We start from the raw sequence: 26,582 nt of genomic DNA, 5'->3' as shown, positions 1-26,582 counted from the left end.
CTGTGGGTGGACCCCATGGGCCATTTGCCTCCACTGTGTGGCGGCAAGGGGACCTTTGTGATTCTCCACACGAGTCACCGAGGGCAATGACACGGATCAGTGTTGGCCAAAGTCAACGTGCACAGTGTTAGAGTAAGTTAAAAGTCAAAAATGACCTGTTAAACGTGTGAGCATGAAATCCATCATTATGGTAACGGCGACAGGAACACTTTATTGAAGGCGCAGGGCTAGTGTCCTTCACAAGCATCGATTCCTGCAATCCTCATAATCACCTACAGATCGTCGCTGTTCCATTTATAGATGAAGACGCTCGGGCTTGGAGCGTCCCAGAGTCACTCAGGGAGTGAGTGTCAGGAGGATGGAGGTTCCAAAGTCAGACTCTGCAGACCGCCCCCCTTCACCGCCCCCCCTAGAGATGGTAATGATACTTACTCCTTACTACAGACTTGGGATGGGAGGTGCTTTTGCCACTTTGCAGCCAAAGAAAATGACATTTGGGGAGGTTAAGTGGCTTGCGCCAAAACCACGGTTTGAGACATAAGAAGATACGTAATAGGGCAAATGAGTGCAACTGACTGAATGGGAGTGTTGCGGATTCCCCTTCAAACCTGGACTGTCCTCCACAACTCTAGGGGTTCCAGGCTGGACCATCTCCGTGCCTCTCCCGCCGTCCCCATTTCAAGCACAGCGTCTGTCCTTGCTCTTGGGCGCTGGCGGGCTTTGCGTGGCGATATTGCACAAGAGTGATTGGTCCCAGTTTGAGTCCCCCTTGACTATCTTGGTGGCTGCTGCTGCTTTAAGATAACGCCCTGCTACGCCTCCACCCCGTTCTGGGGCTCTTATGCAAACAATCCTCAATTATTAAATTTCATTGAAGTGTGCCACAAATCACTCCTTATTTTACAATATTCTACATCTTTAGATGTAGCACAGAATTGAGTAAAGATTTCTTCAAAAACCAGAACATAAAACATTGCATTGCTTATTTGACAGCAATTTATTTTGAAGGCCTCGTCTGTATTCATGGGGAGAAAAAAAGCAGCTATGATAAAACCATAAAGCAAAATGCTCTGAAAGGTTACATGACGCTGGGCCGTTTAAGTTGCTTTCATCTGTTGCCTAAGAAACTGGATTATATAACTTCAAACATGCAATTCAAAGACATAACCTCTAAATTGCATTCTTAATATTTAGTACATTTTCCTTTTGGTGACAATAAACTAATTTGATACAATAAATCTGCGTTTCAAATAACACAGTTTTCTTCTTTTCTTTTTCTTTCTTTCTTTCTTTCTTTCTTTCTTTCTTTCTTTCTTTCTTTCTTTCTTTCTTTCTTTCTTTCTTTTCTCCTTCCTTCCTTCCTTCCTTCCTTCCTTCCTTCCTTCCTTCCTTCCTTCCTTCCTTCCTTCCTTCCTTCCTTCCTTTTTCTTCTTTTTTTTTCCCCCCAGGCTCCAACCCATGTGCAGAATGGTCCCAGACTCCCTGCCACCCACATGCTTAATGAGTGGCCTTACTCAGCTCACTTAACTGTGTGTGGCTTCTGTAAAGGAGGCCTAGCAACATCCACCTCACAGAACGGCCATGAAGTTAGACAACAAGTGTTTGTCACATACATAAGGGCGATTCTGGGCACGAGACAGCTGTGTAAGTATTTGATTTTTTAAAAGGCTGTTTTTTTTTTTTTTGTTTGTTTGTTTGTTTGTTTTTTTGGCGTGTGTGTCATTGACCTGCAGCTCATCCTTGACAGAGCCAATACAATCTACACTTTGCATGGAAATTGGTTTTCTTTTGAGAGAGGCCAACCCAATGAGACCAGAGGTAGAACGGCCAGGTGGTGACCCCTGCCTACCTGGGTAGATTGGCTCCTGGGAACAGGACGCATCGCCTGTTCTTTCTTTTGCTAAGAGTAGACCCTGAGGAAGTAGACTTCATTATGACAAATCAAATGCAGGTGACACTTCACTCATCTTGAGTCTTCTAAAGTCGCAGGCCCACATTTGGGGGGGGCGGGAATGCATGTACGTGTCCCTGGAGCAGGATATGAGCAGTGACCGCAGATTGTAAAAGTGACCCGGGGAAGGGGGACAGTGGGGTTCAGGAGCAGGAAGAGCGTCCATTACCAAAGCTGCGAAGGTGACAGAGAGCAGCGTCCCTGCGCCATGGAGCACCCACAACATGATTCCTCCAGATGCGCTACCAGATTTTTCTTCCTTTCATTCTTTTCTCTTTTTCATCCTCATTGTCAAGATCCCTGGACCCTTCATCTCTGAAGGTCATTCTATCACTGATTTCTTCCTGGGCTCTGCTGTTGAGTTTCATGCTCTTCTACTTTATTCTCCTTTATTTGCTCCTTTGGGAAAAGAGTTGTGCCACCTTCGAGGATTCTTCTCCCCTGAACGGAGCTACCATTTGATCCATCATGAGGCCAGCAGTGTAGGTTGTGCAATAAAGTTTGGATTGAAGACACCTAGCATACAAGGAGCGTTCCCTGGAAAGACATGCGAAGGGGGGGGGGGGGGCTGAAACCAAGCGGTTGCATGGCAGGATATATTGGGAGTCAGTAAGTGAGACTGTGAATGGAAGAAGTTTTTGAGATCAGTTTTGTGGGTCCTTCTGTGGCTCCCAGTGGCCTCATCCTCCCAGACAGGTCCTGGGCTCTTCTATCAGGCCCTAGGCATGTCTACCAGCCGGGTCACCCTTGGTGACAAATCAGTCATCCTCCCGTCTGACTGGAGTCCCTTCTTTCCCTGTAAATACCTGTCACTTGCTCAGCTTGTGTCCTTGTCTACACAGAGATGTGGGTTGCTTGGGAGATGCAGAGACCTGGAGTCCTTCAAGGGGTGCGGGGGATGCATCTGGGCGTCTCGAGTGTCTTCATGTGAGGTGCTAGGACAGGTTTGGAAGGAGGCAAAGGGTGGAGGCTCTATCCTCGGTCTGTGTTAAAGATAGAGCATGTTAAGAACCGAAATGCCATGTGTGTTTTCTGGAGAGAAGCTCCAGCAGGGGTGAGTGGCAGGTGCAGCTAACGTGCCGGTCACTGTTCTCATCTGTCCCCGACCGCTGAGGGACATTGCAGGAAAGCAGAAGGAACACGGGGCCAGAGTGCAGCTCTGATCCTCCCTGAGCCACGTGTCTCCAGGGCACCATGCCCTTTCGGGGTTCACATGGCCTAAACGACAAGCGTATATTTTCAAGAATATTCTCTGCTCCCCAATTTGATTCCGCTAGGAAATAGAAACCAGTAGCCCAGCACCCAGCAACTAGGGCCATTCCGTCGATTTTCCCTGGATATTGCACTGAGTTATAATTGGAATGAAAGAGATGGGAAGTAACTATTAACTCTCTTATGGGGCCCATATCCTTAAATTTGTGCAGACTTCAGGAAAATAAAGCTCTCCTCTTTTCATGGGTGTGGTAGGAGTCCATCAAGTGGTTTATCATGCTTGTAGATTTTAAAATAATTTAGAAAGACCTCATAATTGCTTACTAAATATTTATGGATGAACTATTATTTCTATTTTTTTTTTGTCTGGGAGGTACAAGACAGATGACCGACTTAGGTCAGAGAGAGCTGGGTGTCTTATCCATTACACTACCTTGGCCATTGGACAATTATGCGTCAATCCAGTGGTTTCCAGGAATGCAATATTCTCAGAATGAAAAATCCATACATTGTCAAATTACACCATCTAGTACTTTTAATAGACTAGGAATTCCAGGAAAGTATAGTTAACTTTCATTTTTAATATATGGGAATGAGAGAAAAAGGAAGGCATTCAAATAAACCTTTATCTCCTGTGTCCTATAGTAGTTCTCTGAGTGAGGTGTGTGTGTGTGTGTGTGTGTGTGTGTGTGTGTGTAGAGAGAGAGGTAGATATAACTTAAAATCACATTTAATTAAGTTAATTAAATTGCATTTAATTAATTGGTTAATTAAATCATTTTCTTTTTAACTTACACATTGAGGCATTCTGGCTGTTGGCATCCTCTTTGGAGTCCAGGCAGACCTAGGGCTTGGGCTGGGTTATGGTCCTTGGGCCTGGCCTGGATTCAGCTGGACACTTATCACAGGTGACTACGAATTACGTAATACCAGACACACGTGAGAGAAATAGTGAAAGTGTCAGAAAGGGTGAGGAGAAAAGAGACAAGCTGGAAACAGGATACAGGCTAGGGTGAGGTGAAGGGCTTCAGGGCACTGTGTCAGGGACCCACCTCACTGGGTGCTGGCCGCAGGGGTCAGGTCCCACTTAAAGTCAGAGACTTTCTCCAGCAATGTGATCGACAGGCCTAGGACCTTTTGCCACAAAACCAAGCACGTGAAATGTCCAGCTCAGCATTTCCCCACCCTTTCCCTTCTCAGCATATTGACGAATCACGTTTGAGGGCTGTATGGGCTGTGTGTTTGGGGTCTGGCCACAACAACACGGAATTCACCCCTCAGTCTGCCTTGTAGTAACTGATGGCTTTGCCCTTTGCCTTTTGAGCCTTCCTCTGGACTAAACGAGGAGACCCCTTCGTTCACTTTTCAGATGAGTGACTTTAGATCCGAAATGTGAAATGCAAAGTTCGAGCCCTTGTGGGAAATAAGGCATGTTGCTCATCTGGCTTTACGTGAGGTCAAAGATTCTGAAGAAATATGGACACGTCCCAAAGTCCTTGACCAGGAGTAGCCCTGGAGAGTTCCTGGTCTCATCAAAGATGACAGGAGCATTCGCAGACAACTGAGAGCCTATTGTTGCCTTGACCCAAACGTGTGACTGCCTGAGTCACTCTGGTCGAAAGGGGAATCTGTTTATTAACTATACGCAAATAAGACAATTGTGATTGCTTTGGAGAGATTTAACACACATATTTGAATGAGCAGCGCCGGGGCCTTGGGAGCACAAAGGTTGGGCTGAAAATCTTGGTTGCTTGTGTTTGCTCCATGTCATGTGTGTTCGCATCTTTGAGTCCCTCACAGGGCTCAGACCAGTTCCCCCTTCCCGTTAGTGTGAAATAAATACTAATTAACAACAATAATTTGATCTTAGACAAAAGAGTTTAAAAGAGAACAATGAAGGTATGGAGCTATTTTCTTCAGAGAAAGTACTTAGAGCCTATATTAATATAGTTGAAGAGACTTTGCAGTTCCTTAATTAAATTCATTAATTCTTTTCATATTTATAGTTAAGAAACATTGAGTTAATGCTGACCTACGCTTAAATGTGTGCAAACCGAATGTTCTTGTGCACCTTGGATGAGTCAAATAGCATTAATGTTTATTGTGGACACTCCTGCCTGTCTTCTCCTTTCATAATAATCTGTAATTTCTGATTGGGGAATCGGTGAGATTTCAGAGAAGTGGATTCCACCCCCCAATTTAAGGAATGAAACATAGGACTGCAGCTGAATGCATTGGCATATTCTGACTCCTTGGCCATGTGTTAGTTGGAGTGGGATGTGACTAAAACCCTTATAATTAGAATAAATCTCAGGGTGAGTATTAGTCAGTGTTCTCCAGAGAAACAGAACTGATGGGATTTATATATATATATATATATATATATATATATATATATATATATATATATAATTATTATGAGGGGTTAGGTGACAGGATTATAGAGGCTGACAAGTCTATTGTCTGCCATCTGCAAGCTGGAACCTTGGGAAAAACAATGGAACTGGGGTCCAAATTCGAAGGTCCGAGGACCAGAGGACCTGAAGGTGCAAGTCCCAGTGCAGGGACCGGAGAAGAAAAAATGAGAAATTGCAGGTCAATCAGTGAGGCAGGAAACAGGGCAAATTCCTCATCCTTCCGCCTTTTGTTCTGTTCAGGTCCTCCGTGGACGGGAGGAGGCCCACCCACACTGGGGGCGGGGACGATCTACTTTACTGAATCCACCAATTCAAAAGCTAATAACTTCCAGAAACATCCTTCCAGATACATCAACAAATAATGTTGAATCTGGGTGGCCCATGGCCACTTGGGTCAACCATGTATTTAACCATCACAGAACATTTCCTGAGACACCTGGAGAGATGATGCTTTCCTTGGGTGGATGGGAATAAATGAGGAAGCAAGAAACCCTGGGAAATTCTGGAAGGCACCTTGAGACCATCAGGGGCCCCGGGTGACACCGGGGAAGGCAGAGCAGAGAGGCCCCGGAGGGCCCTGCTCAGCTGCTCTGGGGCTGACTTGCTCTGTACACATCATCGTGCGGGTCGCAGGCTCCCCTGTTGCTCAGTATCCTTTGGGTAGGAGCTTCTGGAATTGGCCACGGACTGACTCCTCAGGGAAATGGAGTGCCTGTGGTCACGCCGCCCTGGGAGATGGTGGTTCACCCTGACAGGTCACCCCCAGAGCTCCCCAGAGCTGCAGCACGTTCCCGGCTGCTGAATGGGTGTTTCCTTCCATTGGACTTGGCTGGGTTGGAGGGATATTGTGCTTTTCACAAAACAGGAACGTGCCCTCTGCCTTGTACTCTTTATGAGCTGTTCTGTTTGGCTGCAAAGCAGATGGGCGGGTTGAAGAGAATCAGGAGGGTCCAGCTGCATCGTGGGACGCTGGCCTGCAGACACTGGGGGCTCAGCTTCCACCCGCAGCCCCAGGTCAGCCTTGTCAGACCTTCTAGGTAAACCTAGACTATCCCTTAGCCTCTTCTAGGAGGATTAGCCGCTTTCCCAGGGTCTCACGCTGTGGTTTTTCAGAAACACAATATCCCCGAAGGCCTGGCTGAGTTTTATCAACAAACAAGAACATCTATATAATCGCAAATTTTGTCAAGTTGTTTGTGAGCTTTTATCTGACAATAATTTACTCTGAGTGGGCTCCCTGGTCCGAATTATTAGGTTTATCACCGCTCATGTGCAGACTTAGTGCGGCTTCACATCATCAGACGATCCAGATCAACCAAGCTGTCCCACTGCTGGAGTCCTCACTCTCACGAGGTCTCCTCTTGACCCATGTCACCAGGTGTCATGTGTTCCCCTCGCTCTCTTCTCAACCCTCTGCTGCGGGGGCCTCTGCACCAAGAGTCTTCCCCTTGAAGGTGATGAGGGATGGGAGCAGAAGAATGTTCATCGTTAGCCTGGAAGGCAGATCTCCAGCCCGCATGCTCCGATGAGGATCAAATACCCGCTAGGGGCTATGCCCTTACAGGGGCTCCTGACTGCCTGTGTATCTCACTCATAGTTCATATTGAACTGAATGATAAGCACTAGAGAAATCTTTTTTAAAAAAGATTTTATTTATTTATTTGACAGAGAGAGAGTGTGTGTGTGCACAATCAGGGAGCACGGCAGAGGGTGAGGGAGAAGCAGACTCTAGCCAGCAGGGAGCTCGACATGGGGCTCGATCCCAGGACTCCGAGGTAATGACCTGAGCTCAAGGCAGATGCTTCACCAACTGAGCCAACCAGGTGCCCCCGGACCAGGGAAATCTTGGGAAAGTAGTTTTATGGGTAGAAATTCGAAGAAGACATTTATGATGTAATAGTCCCAGCATGTCCCCTCCCCCTGAGCACTAAGCATATGACCACCGGCTTCATACAGCGAAAAAGCAGCTCTTTATGTCCAGGCTCCTGTCCCCAGGCTACCAAAATAAGCCAAGTTGTATGGCAAAGTGTCTCAAGAATTCTTTCCTGACCTTTGCACCCAACAATCCTGCAACAGAAGTTTCCTTTGCAGGATGCAAAACCATGTGTGCCAACTGATGCCTGCAGGAGTAAAGGAGAAGAGCCAGGATTTTTGCAGATGAGAAAGCAGCTTGAGGAAAATGAGACGTTGCACACTTGGTTGTGGTTGAAAGCACAGTGTCTGGGTCATGCCTCGGCCAGTCTCCTGGCTCACCTCCGTGAGTGTGAAGCTAATGTCTCCCAGCCTGGGAGACATTCAGTCATTTGTAAAAAGGAGATGATTGGGACTCTCTCCTCAGAGGGCGGCTGTGAGAGCACACAGGGAGGTGCTGTGGGTCTCGGGTCTGGCCTACAGCAAGGTCTCAGAAAATATCACTCACGCTATAATTGACAAAATATTGGAACTCGGATTCTCTGGTTCCTAGTCTAGTAGTATTTTTACCACAGCTCGTTTGAAAACCTCAGGCTTTTTCATAGTACTTAAAACTACCCATGGGGCACCTAAGTGGCTCAGTTGGCGGGGCATGCGACTCTTGATTTCAGCTCAGGTCATGGTCCTGAGATGGACCCTGTGTCCTGCTCCATGCTCAGCATGGAGTCTGCTTGAGATTCTTCTCTCTATGCTCATGTACTCGCTCTCTCAAAATCAAATCAAATCTTAAAAAAAGCAAAAAACAAAAAACAAACCTACCTAAATAAGACACCTAGACAAAGTACAGTAGGAAAGTCACATCCCCAATGAACCATGATCTACTTTCAACAGTTGACTCCTCTGTAACAGTACCAGACCCTATCCTGTATGCTCCACCTGGTTAGAATCTATGTGTTTTCAAGATTAGACTTTGGAATTGTTTCCCCCCGCCCCAAGGGGCCTCTGTGAACACATGCCCTGTGCTCACCACCTGCTTCCCCCAACACAGACCCACTTCACATTTCCTGCAGATTTTTATACATGTCTTTCCTGAGCTCCCACGGATGCCCACCTGGGTGCCATTGGATGGGTGGTCTCACCTCATCATCCCCAGGCCTGACTGAAAGAGGTCACAGTGAAGGGACTTGGGGACAGTGCCATGGGTTCCAAGGTTAATCCTTTTCTATTGAACATCTATGACTTTTTGAAATATGACCTTAATGAAAATGCTTTTCTACCCTTTGAACTATTTGGTGTGACCTGATTTTTCTTATATCAGCAAAATAGACCAAGCTCCAAGTAGAGCATAGAAGCCTCAGAAGTCAGGACAACACCCAGCAGCAGATCAGTGAGGGCTCGTTGGCTGGACTCGCAGAAGCTCTGTGTCCCGTCGTGGCACACAAAGGGAGGAAGACATCTTCATTGCCAAAGACTCAGAAATGTGGGGTTAGGGGAAACCATTCTTTTCTGTGCCCCCGAAGTCACTGGTATCCATAACTTACCCCCCAAATGCTCTGTCTTAGCTCAGGCTGCTGTAACAAAACACCATAGACTGGGGGGCTTGAATAACAGGCATTTCTTTCCTGCCCGTGTTGGAGGCTGGAAGGCTGAGATCTGGGAGTTACGTGGTCAGGTTGTGCTGAGGCTTCCTCCTGGGGTTGCAGGTGACTGTCTTCCCACTTTGTCCTCACACAGTCTTTCCTTGATGTGTGTGTACGGACAGAGGAGAGAGAGAGAGACATCTCTCTTTCCCTTTTCCTACAAGGGCATTAATTCCATCACGAGGACTCCACCTCATGACCTTATCCACACCTTGTCACCTCCTAAATGCCCCATCTCCAAATACCTTTAGGTATACAAACCTTTAGGCCATAATGACTCTTCAAGGATGCATATACCCCGAACTTTCCTGAGGACCAGCAGTATTCTTTGGAAAAACAAAACAGTGAATATGCAGGGTGCTGGAAAACTGCTGCTTCATTTGTCCCCTGGTGGGATCTTGCAAGGTGATGGCCACAGATGTGAGCTGGGAAGAGTTTTAACCACTTCAGTGAAAAGAGGGGTTGATCTTTATAAATGACATCTTTTCTAACTTCCAAACTGATACAGATGTCACCTTTTATTTATTTTTTAACCAAAGTGCAGGGTAGGTACATGACTGCTTTTGTATTAATCTCTTTTGGCTGAGGGTACTTTTATTGTTCATTTGAGAAATGATGGTTCATTTTTGTGTGAGTGCTTCATAGCTTCATAAGGTAGCACTTGAAAGGCCTCTGTGGCCTTCATCCCTTGGCCTCCACCTGCTGCTATGATGTGGGAAGATCCAGTGTGATTAGGAAAAGAGAGAAACTCAGTCTCCAGGAATCCTAGTCTTGCACCATGTTAATGGCTCCTGGTTCTTGGTGGTGAGTTGTCGAAACCAGCATTTTTATAATCTGCTCTGTACAAGCCAATAAGCAGAAAGAGGACCCTAATTAAAAGCAGCATGCACATGTCGCATGGCTAATTCCGATTTGTTGTGGTGATTTAATTAGAAACCACTAGAAATTTGTCTGTGCTCTGATGTTGGAGCCCGCAGGATGCTGGCCCTGGTAAGCATGGCCTGATGGTAGAGATTTGGCATTTGAAAAGAGAGAGGATCATTCTGAGGAACTCCAGCCTTGCTGCTTCATGACAGATGAGAACGTCCTTGGAAACAGGGCCTTTTGAAAGAATATGTTAATTCTTGGAGAGCACATTTTGAATACCCGTGTGCATCACAGTAGGAGATAACCTGCAGGAATTATAGGTCAGACCCTGTGGATCCTTCAGAGTGGGGCCTGTGTCTTAGCCCTTTCTAGTTTTATGGCCCCTAGCAGACTCCCAAACTCATGGTAGGTCGTCAATAAATGCTTGTTTGTTTGTTTTTCAATAGTTTTTTAAATTGAGGTAAAATACCAGAATGTAAAATTTACACTTTTAACCATTTTTAAGTGTATAGTTCGGTGGCACTGGGGATGTCACATTGCTGTGCAGCCATCCACCGTCCACCTCCAGAAGTTTCTATCTTCAACGGAGACACTGTGGTCATCACATAATAACTCCCCATTTCCCCCTGCTGCAGCTCCTAGAGACCCCCATTTTGTTATCTGTCTCTTGGAATTTGACTACTCAAGGCACCTCATTTGAGCATGAATTTAACAATATTTGCCCTTATGTGGCTGGCTTGTTTCACCCAGGATAGTGTCCTTAGGGTTCATCCATGTTCTATCATGTGTCAGAATGTCTTTTCTTTTTAAGGCTGAACACTATTTCATTGTGTGTTGTGATGATTACTTTTATGGGCTAAGGGATGACCAGAGAGTCGGTTAAACATTATTTCTGGATGTGTCTGTGACGGTGTTTCTAGGGGCGCTCAGCATTTGAATCGGGCTGGCTCACGGTGGTCACTGTCACCAATGTGAGTGGGCATTGTCTGATCATTGAGGGCCTGGAGAGGACAAAAAGAAAAGAAGAGGGAATTGACTTTCTGCTTGACCTGACTCATCCATCTCCTCCTGCCCTCAGACATCCGCTTTCCTGGTTCTTGAGCCTTTGGACTTGGACCAAATTACACCACCAACTTCCCTGGACTGCCAGCTTGCAGATGGTGGATCATGGCACCTGTTGGCTTCCAGAATCTGGTGGGCCGATTCCTATACTGACTCTCCTCCTCTGTATCTCTCTCTATGCTATCTTGGTTATGCTTCTCTGGAGAACTCCAACAAATCTGTCCAACAAATTTTGTTTATCCATTCATCCATCTGTGGGCAACATGGGTTGCTTCCACCCTTGGTCTACTGTGAATAACGCCTCAGTGAACATGAGCGTACCCATATTGCAGTGCCTGCTTTCAATTCTTTGTGAGATATATATATTTACTATTCTTTAGACTGGCCCTGGTAGTCCATTTGGAGTGAGAAGAGGTGTAAGAGCTGAAGTATTTCTTCTGGATTGAGCCCCATAGTACCCGTGTGGATTGACCTGCCGGTACTCCACCCGTCCCCCTGCACACCTGTGCCATGGGAGTCCACCGTCCAAGCTTGGGCTGGTCTAGCCCCATCTGGAATGCTTCTCTTCTGTATCTCTGTCCAGTTCTGACACCCTTCAAAGCCACTTTGTGCCAATCCCCACAAGGCCTCCTTGACTGGAGCAGAATGCATGCATCTGTCTCCCAGGTAGAGGTAAGACCAACCGGGGAGCTTCCTGACAGTCAGCCAAGTGTGATTCAGCAAAATCACAACCTCCTCGAGGGCTATGCCATGTCTTCGGCTGAATCCCAATGTCTCAGATCTCTGTGCCTGAGTCATTGGGGGTCAGAGAACAATCCAGGGCCCATGAGCTTGAGTATATTCCCCGGGAATGTTGGCAGCCTGGAGCTGGAGCCAGACCATGAGCTGGACCTAAGAAGCAGAGCTTAGGATCTAGAGGCAAGAACATTAGGAGGAGGCAAGTAAGTGCGGGCGCTGGAGATTAGAGCTGCGCTCCCTGCGTGCTCCCTCTATGTCACGGAACACCAATTTTAACATGTGAGAAAGGCAGCTCATAAATGGAAACAATAAAAAAGCCCTTGGTCCCAGAGGGTTGTTGATGCAGCGTTGTGGATGCAATGCCTGGAAGGGGAGACAACATTCACAGCCACGTTTCCTTGGCCCCACAACCTATCTTCTCCGTTGTGTACCTACTGCTTCTCCCTTTCTCCTAAGAGAACTGCTTCCTCTTTCCCTCGATCAGTTGCCTCCACCTCCCCCTCTTCTCCCATTGCCTTTCTTCCTGTGCATCACTGACTTCATTCTACTCAGAAGTCATGGGGTTCCGGATTCTGGTTCTGAAGTAGGGGGCTCTGTGATCCTGACCGTCTGCTAGACTCAGTTTTTATGTGTAGAAACATAGGGTCTGTTATGGACTGAGTCGTATCCCCCTAAATTCCCATGTTGAAGCTCCAAGCCCCACTGTGGTTATGCTTGGAGATGGGGCCTTGAGGTAGATGATTGAGGTCGAATGATCATTGGGATGGGCCCTAATGCAGTATGAGTGTGGCCTCGTAAGAAGACGGAGAGACACCAGGGATGTAGGCACACACAGCATGTGAAGACCCAGCAGGAAGGTGTCTGTCTGCAGCCACGGAGAGACTCCTCAGGGGAAACCAGCTCTGCCGACACCTTGATCTTGGACTTCCAGCCTCCAGGACCGTGAGAGAGAAACTTCTGGTGTTGACGCCCCTCCGTCTGCGGCAGCTGGTTATGGCAGCTCGAGCAAACTAACCAGGGTCAGCCTAGGGTGCGGCTAGGACGTTTGCTCCCATCAGCAGGGATTTTGTTTGTTCACTGGTATTTCCACCATCTAGAGGGGCAGCAGGAAATGGAAATCTATGTTGGGTCGGTTGAATGATTCTTAAAAATGTCTGTGTGGTCCTTTATATAAATAAGCTCCTGGGTGGAACCCTAATATAAACAACAACAACAGACGAAACCCTAGCTGTTCTAGGTCAGGGATTGGGAACGCCACCCACCCAGCCTCCTTCTGTGCCTGAGGCTCTTCCTCAAGACGTGAGCGGGGGGTGGGGTGGGGAGGGGGGTTCCACGTGTCACCAGAAGGTTCTTGTTCTCATCATGAGAAAGAATTCAAGGACAGAAGAGTGCAGTGGGTCTCACATCTCACAGCCTCGCTTTATTAAAGCAAAACTATACTCTGAAGATGGGAAGCAGGCGGGGAAGGCAGCTGTGCCAGGAGGGTCGGGAGGGTCTTTTTCTTGCTCGCATGGCTTATGGGACGTAGCTAGGGCGGTCTCTTCTGAGGTCGCTCCCGGTCATCCAAGTATCGCCTCCTACAGGATGGGACAAGGAGTTTTTAAGGCCTTTGGGGTCCTTACTGGAAGTGCCATGGCAAGCACGCCCTGCCTGGGGGGTCAAGGCAGCAGTGTTGGGGAGCTCGCCGGGGCAGAGCAAGGTCGTCTCCTACCCCACAGCAGTTACTGCTGCAGCCGGTTGCAAGTGTGGGGCCGGATGCACCTGCAGCGTGCCCGACGTGGTGCTTCCCGGACGTCCTCCCTGCCTGTCTTTCTTTTTTTATTATTTTTATTATTTTTTTTAATTTATTTATGATAGTCACAGAGAGAGAGAGAGAGGCAGAGACACAGGCAGAGGGAGAAGCAGGCTCCATGCACCGGGAGCCCGACGTGGGATTCGATCCCGGGTCTCCAGGATCGCGCCCTGGGCCAAAGGCAGGCGCCAAACCGCTGCGCCACCCAGGGGTCCCCCTGCCTGTCTTTCTAACGCGGGGACGGCTCATCTGTGAGGCTCCCCCCAGCCCTGACACCTTGTTAGGTCATTGAGCCAATGCCAGGGCTCCGGGGGGTCGGGGGGAGGCTCCAGCTGGGGCAGTCCCTCGACCAGCTGAAGCAAAGGCACCCTGAGAAGCTGCACGGCCCGTGCTAGGCGGCTGTCGGGTCTCTTGGGTCCCTCGGAGAGGTGACCTGCCTGACATCTCTGTCGTCTAACCTCGAGTTAAACCGTCTCTACAACCGATAATGGATGGTAGTCTTATTTCCTTTGAGTTGGTAGTTTCCGTTGTGGCTTTGGCCTACCTGCTCCCCCCGCACCCCCTACACAAATTACCTGGTCGAGTAAGAATTGCCGGCGACGCCATCCGCAGTTACTGATCTGCTTTCACGCTGTAGCGCCGGCTCCTGCCACGCGTGCCGCTTCCCCCTGTTTGTACCCCCTCCTGCGCCCGACGCTGCTAACAAAGGCGCTGCGTTTGGAGCACAGGCTCGTCTAAAATAGAGACATTACATGTTGTTGGAGGGAGACCCGGCGGCGGCAGTGCCGTGCAAGAGCCAGCAGCCGGCCCCCTTGGAAAGTGTCCTGGACGGGGAGGACCTTCCTCGTGCATGTGTCGCCTTTGCCAAAAGTGAGCTTATGTTTTTGTTGTGGGAAGTTTAGGGAGAGTTGTTGGGTCAGCCTCTCTCATCAGGAAACCCAAAGGGGGGAAATAAAAAGGTTGTGGCCTCCGGGGAGAAAGGGACGTCCCTTTCTCCCCGGACGGGGACACAATACAGAGCCCCACGTTCCTGTTGCTGTCAGAGGGGAGAAGCGGGTTATTAGAATAATAATCATAGTGACGATAATGATAGTAGGAAGACATACACGTGGGGCATGTGTTCCACAAAACAGCATCACCTGAAGTTAGACATGGAGAGAATAAGAGATCCGGGCGCCCACGGAGGGGTGGGGAGGAAGATGGTCAGGAAGCGGCTGGGACGCGCTACAGGTTAGACCTTGGGGGAGGTGGAGATGACACGCACGTTGGTGCCTACGAGCCGCACCCGCCCTCCGGCGCTGTGTCCCGCACGTGGTTGCTTCTGGGGCCCCATCCGTGAGGGCGCCGACCCCCCGTCCTGCGCCGTCCGCCAGCCTGTTCGCTGCCACGGGCCTGTGCCTCCTGCCTCCACCGGCCTCCCCTTGCGGGCCTCCCTGGCACATTCCTGCAGCCCTGCGCTGTCACAGGCGGTGGTGGTGGTGGCCGCGCCTCCCGTGTGGGCGCGTGTGCTCATGTGTTCTCACTTAATCTCAGGAACATTTAAGGATTTCGAGCCCGTGCTTCTGCAGGGCGCCGTGGGGTCCTCACTGGAAGTGCCATGGCAAGCACCCCCTGCCCGGGGGCCAAGGCAGCAGAGTCGGGGAGCTTGCCGGGAGCCAGGTCGTCTCCTACCCCGTAGCAGTTAGGGCTGCAGCCGGGTTGCACGGGTGGGGCCGGATGCACCTGCATCCCGTGGACGGTGTCTCCCCACTAGGTGGGAAGCCCGGCCCCGGCGACGATGCCTGACTGTCCCCCCTTCCCCGCCCCGTACGCAGTAGACAGTCGAAGCGACGTCCTCCAGGACGGGCGGTCCACCATCCTTCCAGGTGAGCCTAAGTAGCCCCGCGAGACGGATGCGTCCCCCGGGGGGCAGGAGCAGCTGGAAGCCCGGGAGCCTCGCATTTCTAGATCACTAGTTAAAGAAAAGGAGGATGCAGAACGAGGAACCACGTGGGTAGGAACTTTCAATTTGGGGAAAAGAGAAAAAAAACAAAAAAAAAGAAAAGACACCAATTAATTTCATCTCCTTAGTGATCGTCCGAATAAGGTGACGCAGCTCCGGGGCTGCCTGCTGCCTGGCCGGCGTGTCACTGCGGGTCCCGGGGGGGGAGGGGTGGCTCCGTCCAGGGGCGCTGTGCTCGCGCGTCCAGCAGCGGCCCCGCTTCCTGCTGTGGTGACAGCCCCTCCTAGGGCCCCGGGCACCTGCCGCCTCGGATTCCACGTTGGTGTGGACCGGGGTGTGCAGGCAGGTGACCTGCCCCAGCTTCGGGCTTCGAGACCTTGGGCCCTGATGGTACCGGGACTCCGCCCTCCAGCTCACGGCAGAAGCTTGCCCCCCTCCCGCGTCTAGCTTTTTGGGGCCCTCCACGGTGACCGATTGCTCAGGCTTCCGGCCTCGGCTGTCCCCTCACAAGGTGCGCGTCTGCCAATTTCTTCTCTTGGGGGACCATTTGGTGCCTCCAGAAGCTTCTCGTTCCCCTCGTGACTCAGCGTCAGCGCTGCCAGCCGCCTCGGACAGGGACACGCTCATCCCTGGAAGGACGGGAGGTCCCCAGAGACTGGAGCGGGGTGACGTGGACACTGGGCCGGTCCATGGTGGCAGGGGTGCCTCGGTGGACCCAGCCTGGTGGTGATGGGGCCCGACGGGCTGGCTCCGACCTGGGAGACGCTAGCAACTGTGACACAAGCAGAGGCTACGAGGGAGCCCGGCCCCCGCTCCCGCCCGGTGGGCACAGGCCTGATAGGAGGAAGTCGGGCCCGACAGACTGGTGGCAGGGGTCACAGGGCCTTGCATCGTGTGTCGTGGAGGAGAGTGCGGTCAGGGACCACCTGAGCCCGGCCCCGCGGCACCGGCCCCGCGCACTGCGAACCCCAGGCCTGGGGACAGTCCGTCGTCGGCGTCACTGAGCTTGGGGGCCGCTGCTGCAGAGAGGACCTGCAGGAGCAGGCTGGCGGGTGGTGAGCAGACTCTGGGGGGAGCCTCAGGAGAGCGAGACCTCCTGCGGGGGAAAGAAGCCCTTTTTGCATTTCTGGTGGCTCCTCCTGGCGAGACTCCTCAGAGCAAGGAGTAGCCCCGTGTCCAGAGAGCCCGGGCGACACCCTCGGAAGGTGGGGGGGGTGGTGGGGGGGTGCTGGGCCGGGCCCTGCGCTGCGGGTCAGCGCGCAGCCAACGATGGCAGCAGTGCCAGCTCACGGCGGTCGGGCCCCCACGGGGAGCACGTGGCCCCGACCAGAACCCTGCCTGTAGGTGCCGGGGAGGTGAACCTGCCAATTCCAAGGACTGTCCACCCAGCCCGAGACACGTGTTGGTGAAGGCGCCCAACAGGCCGGGTGGGAGGCACTGGGTGCTCTGAGCAGCTGCGGCACAGGCCCTTTCTAGAGAGAAAGGGAAGCTTCATGGGGCGGTGGGGTGGGGGGCGGGGGAGGAGCCCAGACCCTGGGGAATGGCACATTCCGGGCCCACGCGGGGGAGTGGAGCGGCCGCCCTGGAAGGGATGCTGTGCCCCGACAGCACGGGCCTGGCTGGCCGACTGGTCACGGCTCCGTGGGCCACGGACGGACTCCCGGCCCTGCCAGGTTTAAAGGGCACTGGCCGTGGTCGCTATGAGCAAATGACTTTTCTTTCTTCTTTTTAAAAGATTTTATTTATTTATTCACAAGAGACACAGAGAGAGAGAGAGAGAGGCAGAGACCCAGGCAGAGGGAGAAGCAGGCTCCATGCAGGGAGCCTGATGCAGGACTCGATCCCGGGACCCCAGGGTCCTGTCCTGGGCTAAAGGCAGCTGCTCCACCGCTGAGCCCCCCGGGCATCCCGAGCAAATGACTTTTCTTAGGTCACAAGTTTCTGGGAGGCCAGCGGCTGTGGCCGGAGCCCTTCCCTGGCCCTGGGGCCCGCGGCAGATAACCCGGCCACGACTTCCCGCCCGCTCCTGTGATTGGACGAGGCTTGGGGGGTCGTGGCTGGAGGCTGGCAGGTTCTGCACGGCGGAGGCCCTTGCAGCTGGAGGGGGGCCTGCTGGAGTCTCGCACTTGTGCTCTGGCCCCGAGCTCGACCCCGGGCCCAAGCCCCGCGCCCGCTGCCCCCCGCCCCCCCGCCGCCCCAGCCAGCCACTCGCCCACTGAGCCATCAGAGGAAGCGATGCACAGAGTTGGTAAACGTGTGCCAAGGGGGACTTGCTGTCTGGACACACAGACCTCACAGGACGAGGTGGAGAGGCCGTCCTGCGGGAAACGCCAGTGGGGAAGAGCAGAGGTGCTGAGCCAGCAGCCCGTCCCGGCGCCCCGCCTCTGAGGGGGGCCACGGTGGGGCCCCGAGTGTCTCGGCGAAGCCCTGGAGGTGTGGCCAGTGGGGGGACCACAGGCCAGGCCAGCAGAGCCAGGAGCCGTGCACGCCCTGGGGTTGTTACGCAGCAACGGTTAGTGAAGATAGAGACTCTCCAGGGGTGCAAACCCCACATCTTCGATGTTAGTGTCCCTCCTCCCACGGAGGCCGCCGGTGGCAGAGGCCCGGCAAGGGGCCGCCTCCCATCTGCATTTTGTAGAAGACACAGACACCCCAGGGCCCCTGGGGGCTCCTACAACTGTAAAAACAAAAACAGGAAGAGAACGGATGCTAAGCCCTGTTTTATTCCGGAGGGTAAGCTGTTTCCAGCCTTGGGTGCATAAGGAAATTGAAAATTAAAAACATATAATTGGTGATTCAGCTTTGCTTTTTTTTGTTTGACAGTCCCCAGAACGTGTGTTACGTTTTGGAATTTTTTTTTTAATTTTATGTATATATTGAGACACAGAGAGGGAGAGAGAGGCAGAGACACAGGCAGAGGGAGAAGCAGGCTCCCTGCAGGGAGCCCGACGTGGGACTCGATCCCGGGTCTCCAGGATCATGCCCTGGGCTGCAGGCGGCGCTAAACTGCTGCGCCACTGGGGCTGCCCTGTTTTGGAATTATTTGTATAAATGCAAATGATTGCAATAATGTGCAATGATTATCGCAGATAATTAGCATAAGGGCTAAACCTAGGAGAAATATTTAACACTCGGAATCTTCTGATTCGGGAAATTTACTAAGTCAGTGTCTCTGTCTCAGCACACACGTACACGAAGGTAAGTACGCACCGGCTATGTCCGTGCGCGTGAGCAATAAATACTCTCAAGCATAGAAATGTGTTACAGGAGGAGAAAATTCTCTGAGATACGGACTGGAATGCAAGTTCAAGGTAGAAAACCAACTCCGTTTCCAACCGTTAATTAAATAAGAGATTAAAAAAATTAAATAAGAGATTATTCATGCGTCAGATTTGTTTTGCTTTTTACATTCCCCCGGTCATGTATAAAAGGGACACATGCCTTCCTTTCTTAATGTCCATATTTACAATAATACAGCAGAATTTGTATTAACGTGTTATTCTTCTGAAACGAAACTCCGGTAAACAAATTTCCTTTATTTTACTTTTTTTTGGGGGGTAAACAAATTTCACACATCAAATAAAGTATGTGCGAGATGGGGGACGTCCTGTGATTTTCTAAATTATTTTGTGGAGTCCGTATAAAGGGGGGGTTTGAAGACTACTGCTCTGTAATTTCAGCAGGGTTAATTTCCTGTGGGCCAAACTTCGTGAAATTTCCTCTAATAATGTAAAATATAACGAAGAGTAGTGAACTCTTAGAAATGTGTATAAATGAGGGATAGAACAACTGGGTTTTGAATATGAGAGGGGGCTCAGAATCGTTTTGGGGTTGGGACGCCCAGGTGGCTCAGTGGTTGAACATCTGCCCTCATGATCCCAGGGTCCTGGGATCGAGTCCCGCATCGGGCTCCTATCTCTGCTTCTCTCTCTCTCTCTCTGTGCCTCTCATGAAAAAAATAAATTAAATCTTTAAAAAAGAATTCTTTAAAAAAATTAAAAAAAGAATTATTTTGGGGTTGAATGCTCACGTGTCTGAGGCTTTATTTAGTCTTTGGTTCAGGTTCATAACGTGGTTAAGGATGAGGATAGACCACGTTTCTCACTTGCGATTGCCTGCTTGAAAATTCATACCTGAACGTCTGCATATCCCCTGCAAATCAACAGGAAGCGTCCTGAGTATTATATCTCATTGCTGCCTTCCTGTCATTTTTTTTTTTGTTTTTTCTTAGTCCAGACTTCCCGGCTTATTTGCTTTGAGCGTCTTGAGTTCATCTTTGCGGGGTTGAACGTAGCTCCATAAGTCACCTTAAATTGAACTTAGAACAAGGAGTGGTAAAAATAAATAAGCAGAATCGTTACTGAGAGGCAGCCCAGGGGCGTTCATCATCATTACGTGGGCTGAATACGTGGATTCGATGCGAGGTTCGTGAGGCTCAAGCTCCGAGGACCCTCGCCTAGCTGGGCCGGGGCCAGGGCTCTATACCGAATCTCGTATTTGTGGTTTCCTATTCTGACTTGAAGATGACTCACCCTCCCAAGGCCTAAGCTCCAGGCTCCATGGACTTTGCCTCTGCTCCGAGGCCGTGGCATAATGACTTTCAGGAGCAGCAGGAATGACAGGTGAGGACCGCTTGGGCCTATGATAGGCACCTGCCGAGGGTCCCTCAGCCCCAAGCGCGGGGTCGGCGCGTAGAGTCTCCGAAGGGTAGAACCAGACCACACTGCGCTGCTGACCCCAGAGCTCGCTCCCTTTATTTCAGAGAGCAGGGAACTCCGGTTGGGTATGTAATGCATGCTTTTTCTATTTCTTGATTTTTGTGAAGATTTTTTTAATGAGTGTTAATTATCTACTGGTTATCCTGAAAAAGTGCCACAATATATGAATGATACGCGTAAAAATGAATGTTGAGCGGAATAGAGACTACTCGGGAATTCGTTGAGTGTTTGACACGATGATCCCTTTCCAGTTGGGACCTTGGGTGATTCTAAACGGTGGCTTGGAGAGATGTGCCAGGCAAGCCGAGAGGCCCTTCCTGAGGCCGATCTTGCCGGAACAGGGAAGACATTTGCTCTGGTTGGTTGTGAGCTCCTCTGAGAGATGTGGCCCAACGGGAAAACCTGAGTTTTGTTTTTCTTAAAAAAAAAAAAAAAAAAAAAGATTTTATTTATTTATTCATGAGAGACACAGAGAGAGGCAGAGACACAGGCAGAGGGAGAAGCAGGCTCCATGCAGAGAGCCCGATGCGAGACTCGATCCCGGGACCCTGGAGTCACGCCCCGAGGCGAAGGCAGATGCTCAACCACCGAGCACCCAGATTCCCCCTGAAATAGTTTTTAATTGTTCATCACTCCAAGGCGGGGAGGAGTGGATTGGCTGTCGGGTGTGATGCCCGTTTCCTCCTGTCGCTGCGGGACGGAGGAGAATCTGGACAACGTAATGAGACGTCCCGGCCTGCGTTAAAGCGCACGGTGTGAAGTGTGTTAGCACCGATACCGAGCATGACCCCTTGCACCTGCCGACGTGTGTCGCTTGTCCGCGTAGAGTGGTGGCTTCGGACTTGCCCAACTATGTTATTTATGCTATTTGGGAAAAGAAAGCTCCGTGCCCTTTGCGTTGAAGCTGGGTGTCCTGGTTGCCGTGATTGACGCTTTCTCTGGGTGGCGCAGGGACGTGAAACCCGCTGGCTTCCCCTGCCCCTGTGCTTCGGGGCCTTTGCAGGGTCTCTGCGGCCTCCTCTCTGGTCTCCCCGGGTCTCCGTGCAGATTTACCTTCCATGGAGCTGCCCGGGGTGGAGCCATGGGCCGTCCGTGGCTCACCCGTACCTGCTTGCCCCCACGTGGGTGCTGTTCCCTGTGAGCTGCGGCCCCGTCACGGTTTATGTCTTCAGGCTTCGAATGCTGGTGCTGAACGGCCTCCGCCCCCAGTGCTCCCTCCGCTTCCGTCTGTCGCTCACTCTAGTCACAGTGTAGACTCCTCTCTTCGGAGGTTTTACTGAACGTCTCCTTGAACCATCGGCTCCAACGAGGCGCCCCTCCTTTGCGTTGAGCCCAGGATGTCTGTGTCCTGTGCGTGGGGAAGTGCGGCGGCCCTCGGAGGAAGCCAGAGTGAGGCTGGGAAGGAGGAGTTTACTATTCCTTTACTATTCTCACGTGTCCCAGAAAAGGGGCCACGGGTGGGGGGCACCTGGGGGAGCAGCAGGATGGTCGGAAGGCAGAGGGGGGCGGGAGCGAGGGAAAGGACGATGCTGGACCCTTTCCTGGGGTTTGCATGGGAAAGGCAGGGCGGGTCAATACGTGAGGACTGGGACTTGGGATCGTTTTGGATGCCTGATGAGCAGGGCAGAGGGTGGCTCCTGCTGGGTGTTTGGGGCCGGGCAGACGAGCTCTGGCTCCAGGACGGGTGCGGTGCATGTGGAAGGACTTCAGCTCTCGCCTTAGGCTTGCCTTCCCATCCCGGCCCCTCTGCCTCCAGGGATGCCGTGTTGACCCTGCACCTTCCGCCCTTCACACTGCCCTCCCCTGGGCGCTCTCCTCCACCGGCCTCCGCCACTGGGCCTCCCGTCACCGTCGGTGACAACACTGACCCTCATGCTGCCAACGTGGCCAATAGCCGTGGTGGGCTCCGTGTGCACTCGCACCTTTCTGGGCCTCCAACGCTCCTAGCCCCACACCGTGAGCGGGGCGCTGTCGTTACCCTGCGTCTTGTAGGTGACGACTCTAGAGCCGTGTCTGGAGTGTGCCCTCCTCCCACCTGCACCCCAAGGGCTCCTTAGTCTGTGGACACCTCGTCTCTGATCCCTTTACCTGGCCGGGTTACATCGTGTGCAATAATACACGGTCGGCGTCAAGACAGTTCGGTTTTATTTGACCCCGGGCATGAAAGTTGGGTTTTGTGGTTGTTGGTTTTTTGTTTTGATGTAGGAACTAGATGTTCAATAGTCCTCAATTTTGGACCCGACCCAGGTAAGCTTGTCCGGGACGCATGTGGGGACTTGTAGCATCTTGTGAAGTGGTTTTTCGTTCCCAGTGTTGATGCCTGTGCATGTCTGGGTCTCTTCCCCGTCCGTTCCCTGACTGATAAATACACACAAATACGAAGCACAGGCTTCCCCGCCAGGCGCAGGGCTCTTGGGGCTGGGCTCACGCAGCTCTCCCATCAGAAGGTCTCCTTGGGCTCAGCTTCTGCTGAACAGCTGCTCCCATTTTTTTCCTATGTATATATTTTATATATATATATTTTATATATTATATATGTATATATTTTATATATATTTTATAAATAAAATATATATTTTATATATTATATATGTATATATTTTATATATATTTTATAAATAAAATATATATTTTATATATACATATATATTTAGGATATATAATATATAATATATATAATATAATATATATATAACATATATATATTAATCTTGTCTCCTTGGCCATTTCCCTGGACAGCCCTTCTGATTATTGTCAATATTTCTAGAAGTTTCTCCCATTCTCTCCACCTTTGTAAATCCTAACTCACCCATCCACATAGGCATTCCCAGCCCTCTGCCCCGCCATGGTACCCACAGAGAGTTGCCAGTAGGGCTGGGTGCTGCGTGCTGTGCTGGGTGAAGGTGCCATTCCTGCCTAGGAGGTGCTCATGGAGGATCAACACCAGATGCTACCCCACCGGGGTAGCTGTAGAGGTGGAGTAGGTGGCGATGGCGAACATGACCAGGCATTAAACGTGTGCTAAGTGCATCGTTAGCTTGACCTCTGGATGTTACAGGTGAGGAGACCGTGGCACCCAGAGGTGAGGTCACTCACCAAAGACCATGAGGCTGGCCAGTGGCAGGGCGGCCTCTGAATTCGGAGGGTCGCGTTTCTGAAGCCCCACTTGTAAGTGGTCACGACCTGGGGAGCCTTCCTGGATGCTGACCGAGCTGCACTGCAGTGACCCAGTGTCAACGGGAGGTGCCGCCAACAGCAGGTGTCCCTTGAAGTGTCACCACCACCAATCTGCGTCCCCCTGTGGCTCACTTACCGTGCTTGTGCTTAGGTGGGAAAGTTCTTTTTTTTTTAATATTTTATTTATTTATTCATGAGAGACACAGAGAGAGAGAAAGAGGCAGAGACACAGTCAGAGGGAGAAGCAGGCTCCATGCAGGGAACCTGACGTGGGACTCGATCCCAGGTCTCCAGGATCACACCCTGGGTGGAAGGCAGGCGCTAAACCACTGAGCCACCTAGGGATCCCATTAGGTGGGAAATTTCTTTAAGTTAACGGTTCTGCCCCTTTATGACCCATAAGTGAAAAACCGTGTGTTGAAATCTCTGGTAATAAGAAGCATGGGGATTGTGCGACAAGGAACGCAAATGTTTTCGAAAGTTTTGGGAAATGAACGCATGTTGCAGTTTGAAAGGTATCAGTTGAAATGATATCGAGTTGCAATGACTTTGTTTTTTAAGATTTTTAAAAATTTTATTCATTCTTGGGCAGCCCGGGTGGCTCAGCGGTTTAGTGCCACCTTCAACCCAGGGCCTGATCCTGGAGACCCGGGATCGAGTCCCATGTCGGGCTCCCAGCATGGAGCCTGCTTCTCCCTCTGCCTGTGTCTCTGCCTCTTTGCCTCCATCTCTCATGAATGAATGAATGAATGAATGAATGAATAAATAAATAAATAAATAAATAAATAAATAAATAAATAAAATCTAAAAAGAAAAAGCAATACAGCAATACTGGCTACAAGTAAAAGGTATCTCCGCCTCCAGGGGTGACTCGGGCTGCTGGAGCCCCCACTGTTCTGGGCTCCTGGGGGAGCTTGTTCAGCAGAAAGAATGGGTTTGCAGGACAGAGCAACCAAGGGAGGAATGTTGGGGAGGCGGGTTGGCCGCAGCGCACGGCCAAGAGCAGGTGAGAACTCAAGCTGACCCACGGCCCCCGTGGCCCCCACCGTGGGAGCATCATGGCCTTTCCAGACTGCACACAGTTCTGTCCCCTGAGTCGCTGAGTGAAGACCCCCCCCCCGTCTCTGTGAAAAGAAACCACCCCCTTTTCTTTTGTGTCCCATGACTGCAGTCACCAATGGATGATTCCGGAAACACCTGTTGCCGTGTTGCCCTGTGGAAGGCCGTGGGAGGGAGGCCGGGGCCTGGGGTGATGCAACCACACCACACAGCCGTGGGAGGGGGAGTGGAGAGGCCCCTTCCTTGGGTCTTAGTGATGTTTCCTCAAAGCACAGTGTTGTGCAAAGGAAACCAAGCACACAAAAACGTTGGTGCCCCTCCCAGTGGAACCGACGCTTCTTGAGTGCATCCATCCCCTTGGCCGGGGAGGGAGCCCAGCTTCCCTTCTCCAGTTGCCACAGGACCTTAGATGAATGGTCATAGCTTTTAGATGCACCCAATCCTGGGATTTTGCTTATTTAAATAGACTTTTTTTTTTTTTTTTTTTTTAGGACAGAGTTTATCCTTGCCCTTCTGGCCTGACCTCTCGCTTGCTTGGATTCTGGTCCCCTGAGCCGATCTGCTAAAGCTCCTCTTCGCTGCTGGGCGTGGGGAGAGAATGGAGATGAAGACGCACAGGCCCGAGCTGCTGGGTGCGCACTTTCCAGTAGGTGCCTTCCAGGCACCCGACGGTTGTCACCAAGTGCAGAGGTGCTGAGGACAGCCAAACACACAGCCTTCACTTACACAGCCAAACACCCTTCTTCAAAATAAAGAACAAATCACTCTGTTGCCGAGGCACAGGGGCCCGTCAGTACCCTCACTCACCAGGGCCCATAAAACGGAGCTGGGTGCAATGCTGTGCCTCGTGTGTGCACGAAGGAGCAGAGGTCCTGCTCGTGGACAAGGCAGGCTCACACTGGGTGCTGGGAGGCTGTGGAGAAGGATTTACCCACCACCCCCTTCTGCCTTCTGCTTTTTGGCATTCATTGTCTATACCAGACGAGCCTGCACCCCTGGCATAGCGCCTGTCCTTGGACAGTGACACACGGCTTTTCTCCGCAGGCCACTGCCTCCCGTCCGGTCGTGTCTGAGCTACAGCTTCATCAAATACGTTTTTGAGGCCGGAAGAAAATGTACAAATATGAACTGACTACTCGGTCCAGATAGTTCAGACACAGGCATGTTTGCTGTCCGCGAAAACCTCCAAGGGTGAGTATTGTTTGGTCCGTTTTCCCAGGTGAGGAAACAGGATGCCACATAAGTCATGTAACTTGGTGGAGAGTTTGAAATGCCTTTGATGCCAGAGTCACCAGTTTATCAGCTCTTTTCTTTCTTTCTTTCTTTCTTTTTTTTTTTTTTTTTTGCCATTGGATAAATATTTACGGAGGTTTTGGTAGGTGGACTCCCGGCCTAGTGGGAGAAACAAATAAGAAGTCTCTGCTCGCAGTTATAAGGGGGTTTCAAGGAGGGAGCCCGTGATAAGTAAAGTTGAAATTGGCCTCTGGAGAGGGAGGTGGGAGGTAGAAGGGAAAGAGCTCTGCTGGAGGTAACACGGGGTCGTGGCTGTAGAGGACCAGCCGTGGGTTCCCAGGTGGGGACGTAGATGGGCGGCTGGGACAGTGGTGGGCCTTGTGCGCTGACCAGAGTGTTCAGAGTGTCGAGATGCAGAGAGCTTTATGCTCAACCCTGGGACCTTGAAGAAGTCACCAAGGAGTATCCTTGTCTGGTCCTGCCCCATTATGACTTAGTGCGATGCCCTTGGGGCCCTAAGAGCCCTCTGTTAGCGTGACAAGAAGACAGTGATTGGATTCGCTTAGGAATGTCAGCAGAAGGTCCACAGAGAGGCTTACATTTTTTTGAATTTCAATTTTCTTAACGTACAGTGTATTGTTAGTTGCAGGGGCAGAGCTCAGTGCTTCATCTGTTGCGTATGAACCCGGGGCTCATCCCATCACCTTCCCTCCTTCATGCCCATTGCCCAGTCACCCCGTCTGCTCACCCACCTCTCCTCCAGCAACCGAGAGGTCGTATCGTTGAGCTGGGTCTGGAAGAGGTAAGGAATTATTCCAACAGAGCACAGAGGAGGGCAGTGGAGGAGAGAAACAGAACAACAA

The 26,582-nt window shown here is 51.1% G+C and overlaps 1 long non-coding RNA gene across 1 annotated transcript; it reads left to right on the top strand.

Annotated features, from left to right (window-relative positions):
* Positions 1-132: 132 nt before the first annotated feature.
* On the top strand, positions 133-26,582 carry LOC140605431 (uncharacterized). The gene is made up of 5 exons (XR_012008092.1): positions 133-418; positions 1,449-1,644; positions 24,978-25,176; positions 25,531-25,677; positions 26,363-26,582. It is a non-coding gene; the product is annotated as an uncharacterized lncRNA (long non-coding RNA).

This window comes from Canis lupus, chromosome 15 (genome assembly GCF_048164855.1).
Source record: "Canis lupus baileyi chromosome 15, mCanLup2.hap1, whole genome shotgun sequence".
Classification (NCBI taxonomy): Eukaryota; Metazoa; Chordata; class Mammalia; order Carnivora; family Canidae; genus Canis; species Canis lupus.
This window is presented reverse-complemented; position numbering and strand designations above follow the sequence as displayed.